Here is a 6,000-nt window from a genome sequence, read left to right as displayed (position 1 = left end):
AACAGGCTAACACACACGCACACACACACACACACACACACACACACACACACACAAAATCAAATATTTGGCAAAAAAAAAAAATTGGTTTATGCTACGAAATTTGAGATCTAAGCCATTTGCTACGACGCGCAGTCGCCCGAGGAAAGGTTGGTAATAAGTGGTTCTCACACATATTTATTTTAAGATAAGGTTCAAGTAAGAAATATTCGTCTGTTAACCCGTATTTAATAGACATTCCGTATTCAGCTGTCTATTGAAGGCGTCACATTTCAGAGCGAACCTCGTTGGAAATAAACAAACTTGCTACACCCCTCTCTTTGCAATTGGAACTTCTGAATGGAGAGTGTAATATTATCATTTGTACTCACTAAGAGTTCTCTCAAAGGTCATCATCGGGGATTACTCACTGTAAAAACAACCGGTGGTTTCGCACTGGAGATTGAGTGACAACAAGTCTCTCCAGACTTTTTTTTACATGATGACTCGATTTATCAATTTATTTATTGAGTGCTATTATCCTCATCTTTTGTTAATTGTTGTTTCACGATGTTTCGGCCAACTATTCCTATGGCCTTCGTCAGGTGATAACCGCGACGGGATAGGATCTCCGAATCTCCTAGCTGCATCCTCAGCAATTACTGCCTTCCATAGTTGTTGTCGTCTCACTCACGTAATAGTCCGCAATAAATAAATTAATAAATAATACTCATCTAAATAATGAATTCCAACTGAATAATACATATGACCTGATTTATTTGTAAATGTACTGTAACTATAAATGAAATTGATTCTGTTTAAATAAACGTAAAGGTGCGTTTTGGGTGTGAAACTTCGACTAAAATCACTGACAAATTTCTTCATTGAAAAAATAATAAGCAAAACAATTAATAATTGAACAGAATTCACATTTTAAAGAAAATGATTATTTATTAATGAAAAAATCCAAAAAATACGAACCTATGTTTTATTTTTCCAAATCATTAACAATGAATTGTGAAGCCATGTTTTTTTACAAAGCTGTTTATCCGTACTTCTTCAAATTAATTGTTAGAAGAACGATTAAAAGTATTATTAATAGGCATGGAGGAGTACTGAAAATCAAGTATTCCAATTTTTTAATTGAAAGCCATGTTTAATTTCCGGAGAGTTTCTGATGGGTAGCTAATGTGTATATGTCCTGGAGATGAAAAAACGTTTTCGGTGGGTAGTTTAGTCTTGGAGATAAAAGGAGTTTTCAGTTAGTAGTTGCTCAGTATAAGTTTTGAACTTTAAAACTTTGCAGACACAGAGCAAAGATTTTTCTTGTATGGACACCAAAAATTATGTGCGGGAAGTCTACAAGATCTTTTATGAAGCAATTCCGGTTCCTGATTGGTTGCTAACAGAATATGGTTCCCTTTGATTTTATTCGTTTTTGGTGGGCATTTTTGAATTTCATAATACTTATAGATTCCTTAGCTTCTCTGGTCATTGTTTCCATTTCCTTGTAACTTTTTAGTGCTTCCTTAAATTGACTAAAAGTCATGGATTTTCTTTTCTGAGTTATCACGGTTGTAAACGGCTTAAAGTCACTCGGCAACTGTTGTTAATCACTTCGCCATACATTTATAATGAATTTACTGCTGTTTCGGCCCTTATAATATAATCTGTAATCCATACGTTTTAGAGACGTCAGTTCTGTATATAAGAGATAATTATCTCTTATATACATCGAAATGAAATATATATCGAAAGGAAAATTATAATTTTCCTTTCGATAAATAATGTCCTCTTAATATGTTCAATGCTTTGCAGCCATCATCCAAGACTTCTCGCATTATCAGAGACAGACTTCCGTTATATAAGCACTGTATCAATTTCGCAAAAACAGTTGCGTTCTTTTCAATGAATTCAGAGTTATTTCAATTTTCAGATTGTGTCTGAATAATTTTGTGTAATTTTTTAATTCATAATAACCCAAAAATTTCACTTGCTACAATTCGAATTTCGATTTCGTTTCATCGAAATAAGGTCTTCCACCAGATCTATAACCTTTTTTTCTTCGTCAGTTCCTATCGCCAGTGTCTATAAGTAGAACCTTCCAATTTTCTGTAACCATACCCTTCATTATATCAAAAATATTTATAATCATTTTTTCTTGAAATACATTCAAGGCGCCATTTAAAATGTAAGTTAAAGTAAGAGAACTGTTATTGTTTAAGAAATGTATTGTTACTGTTGGAATTGCTATAATTGAAAAATAAAATGATATGCAGTGTCTTAAAATAATTATACCTATGAATTTGGGAACACGGTGATGTGAGGAAAGTGAGAGGACTTAATATGTTGTGGCACTCACCTTACGGATAAAAATGAAATTTCTCTCTCATCGTAAAAACTGGAGAAATATACCTCTCGATGTTATACGCGAGTCGTGCACACTTAGCTGTCGAACTAACGTATGACCAATCTCTTTATTTGTTTTATCTGCTTTTCTTTTCAATATATTTTGTTTCCATTAAATACCGAGTTGTGTCTTTCTTTCGAAACTTCACCGACCCACAACATGATAAATAGAAAGCGAAAGTCTTTGCTACCTTCGTTGTAGGACTATGTATTTGAGAGAAGCAGCTTCTTCGGAATAAATGTAATAATTTTTTAAAAGGTGCGTGAAACGTACGCATAGTTTATTGAGACGCGATCTAGAAAGTTCTTTAAAGTTTTTGTGAAAGATTTGTTAAATAATTGTTCGGTTATTTTACTATTGCCACTGTAGTCGAGTTTATTTTATTATGTAAGATTTCATTAAACAATAAAAAGTTCAATGAAGGGAAACGTTGAACGAAGCAGATGGGAAGCACACGTCTTTTCACACACACACGCACGCGCGTACTTGTGCACACGTGGGTTAATCACTAGGGTTATGACAACAGAATGTTCTTATTATTTTGACTCTCGAGTATATATCCGACACAGTTAGGCACAGTTAATCAACGGAGACCCACATCACTCTATAGAAAAGCATATAAGATATCAAAGGATACACACTAGAGAGTCAAAACAATGAAAAGACTATGCTGTTGTCCTAGCCCTTGTCATTACTGGTGAATGATCAATAAACGATTCAATTAAATAAAAAAATCTTCATTCTTTCCATCGTCGTTGTTCATGTGTGTGACCGCTGAACTGTGTTGTCTCGTCCGGGTTAAACCGAGCGAATAAATAATACATTGAAACAGAAGGGGACTTGTTGACGGTTTTAAATGTTTTGTTAGGGAGAGAAGTTCGTTCACAAAGGGAGAGACCAAACATTTATTCCTTTAACAAGATAGGTTACAATTAGTTCCTTTTTACTTAATCTTTTTAGTACCTTAAAAATGGTCGACGAACAGGCTCGTCTTCAGGAAATTTCTCTTAGATTTCTACATTGTTGGTACGTGTAGTCTGGCTGCTTCCTCACCCCGACCTACCTCGAAAATTCTGGGTGGAACACGTAACGCAATTTCATCATCTAACAATTCAACACCTGCTTCTAACATGTTTTATCTAGGGGGCAGACTTCTGAATCCAATCGCCTTAATCGCTGGGTTTACTGCCGGATCGTACCGACATGTACTTGATCAAACACTCACAAATCTCATACTAGTTGATATAATCTCTACCTACCAGCGTAGGGTCATAATAGATCAAAGTAGATGTATAAACATGATCAGTAAAGAATATATTGTTTTTGTAAAGAAACATAGTTAATAAAATATATAAGTTTGAGGTTTAGTCATGATGTCATAATTTTTAAATATCTTTTCTTTTATTATTATTACTCAAGTTCACCCCAAACACAGCATATCACCACTTGGACGTAAGGGCTACAATTTCAGACCATGCCTAGGAAACATTAACAAGATTTGGTTTACATTACATTTAAATTTCTGCATCTCAGTAGAGTCAAAAAAGCAGGTAGCAGGAAGGGAATTCCAAAGTCTAGCTGTTCGAGGGAAGAAACTGTTAGATTAGAAAGCTTTCTGGCATTTACGGACCTCAACAGTAAAGGGGTGATTTTAATGTATACGTTCAGAAAAAAATGAATATTGTTATCTTATTGTCAGTTGTATAATAAAGATCAACGTGTATTTATTTCTATATTTTACAGAAAACAAAACTAGAATATATTTTCCCGTACCACAAAAGTTAGCGAGTAAAAAGTGTGCGTTTTTGTAGACTCCGAATAGTATGTTATTTAAACGCAAAATACCCACGAATGTACGTAATCATTACGGTTGTGACAACAGAATATTCTTTTCATTGTTTTGACTCTCGAGTATATATCCGACATAGTTAGACACAGTTGATCAACTGAGAACCACATCACTCTGTATAAAAGCATGTAAGATATCAACGGATACACACTCAAAAGTCAAAATAATGACAAGATTATGCTGTTGTCCTAGGCCTAGGTTATAACTAAAAACACTGAACGAGTATAAATCGGTTAGATAGGATGTGTTTGGAAACAAAGCAGCTGCACGAATAAAAGTAAATCTCATAACAATAATACGAATATAATAATAATATTTTACGATATGGACTTGACTAAGTTACAAAGAGGTTTTTTTATCGACAGGTTGGAACGATAAATCTGTCGCCCTAAAGAAAACAACCTCATAGCTTTATTTTAAAACTTTTATTGAAAAAATCAATTCATAAACTTGATTATTTTGTAGAGCTGACATCTATTCAATGTAGCTGCCTTCAGCCTCGATTACCACTTCGATACGGGTCTGGGACTGGGAGCATGCCTTTTCCACAAGTACTTGCAGGAGCTCGGCGAATACCCGCGGATAACGGCGATCAGGCTGGCTTTGGTGTTGTGAGCCTGCAAAAAAAAAAAAAAAAAAAAAAAATGAGCGAAGAGATTGGGAACGGTAACGTATAACAGGATTCGACAGAGCGAAAGACGCGGTTTAAAAAGATGTTCTCAGCGTATGACCAAACGAAGTAGTCCAGCGGGTTCAGATCGGGAGAGGAGGAGGGGGCAGTGAAAAAAGGGTACAAATCATAGCACTCCTTCTGAAGCCAAGTCTAGGTCTTTTTGGACTTGTGTGCCGGTGCTGAGTCCCGCTGCCACACCCAAGTTTTGGCCATCTGATTGCACCAGGGGATCATCACACTCTTCAGCACATTCAGAGACACTTTGATGCTGTGTTTCAAGCCGATGTGAAGTGGCATGATGTGATCCTCGCTTGAAACCACACCAAAGACCATAACCGTGGTCGAAAACTTCGTTGAGCTTGCCCTCAAGCGTTGAACCGTCCGGATTTGCATTTTGGAGGTGCTGGCAATGGTCCTGTTGTCATAATTTGGATCGGTAGAGAGCATGAGCTGTACAGCGACGACTCTCCAATCTCGCTCGTTGAAAATTTGTGTCATTTTCAGCTATGATAGAAGGCTCCTATCGCTCTTGGGATTTGTACACAACTGTTCAACTAGTAGATGGTCTGCAGCAAAAAAGGAAAACCGGTTTTCATTAAACGGAAATGGAATCATGGTGTCTTTTTTAGGGTGAAAATTTAAAATTGTCACCCTGTAATTATCTGCCGCCTGCAGCAACAAAACTTGGCACAATTTTTAGTGATTCTCTACATCACAACGCATTTTCTTCATCGTTTAATGCAGCTTTAAAGACTGTTTCGTAGAATACACAAAGTTCGGTCCTTCAACCGCGACGTGACTTCGGAAACCAAGGCTGCATCATCTTGGAAGTGCTTTTAGCAAGGAGGAAATTATAAGGTAATTTTTAGAGGCGGCGAACTTTAAATTGACATCTATATTTTCTTTACAGATTTGGCAACTATCGATTATTTTGAGTTCAGCTTGGTTTGGAAATTCATTATATAATTTAAGCGGGACGCAGGCACATGCTTCACAGCGCGTGATACGATCAATTTACCGAGAGAAACATTTGATAAACGTATAATTTCCAAAAAAAGGACCTGTCAACTGGCCACCTCACTAATGCGA

Source organism: Euprymna scolopes, chromosome 12 (genome assembly GCF_053919585.1).
Source record: "Euprymna scolopes isolate OS-2025 chromosome 12, ASM5391958v1, whole genome shotgun sequence".
Classification (NCBI taxonomy): Eukaryota; Metazoa; Mollusca; class Cephalopoda; order Sepiida; family Sepiolidae; genus Euprymna; species Euprymna scolopes.
This window is presented reverse-complemented; position numbering follows the sequence as displayed.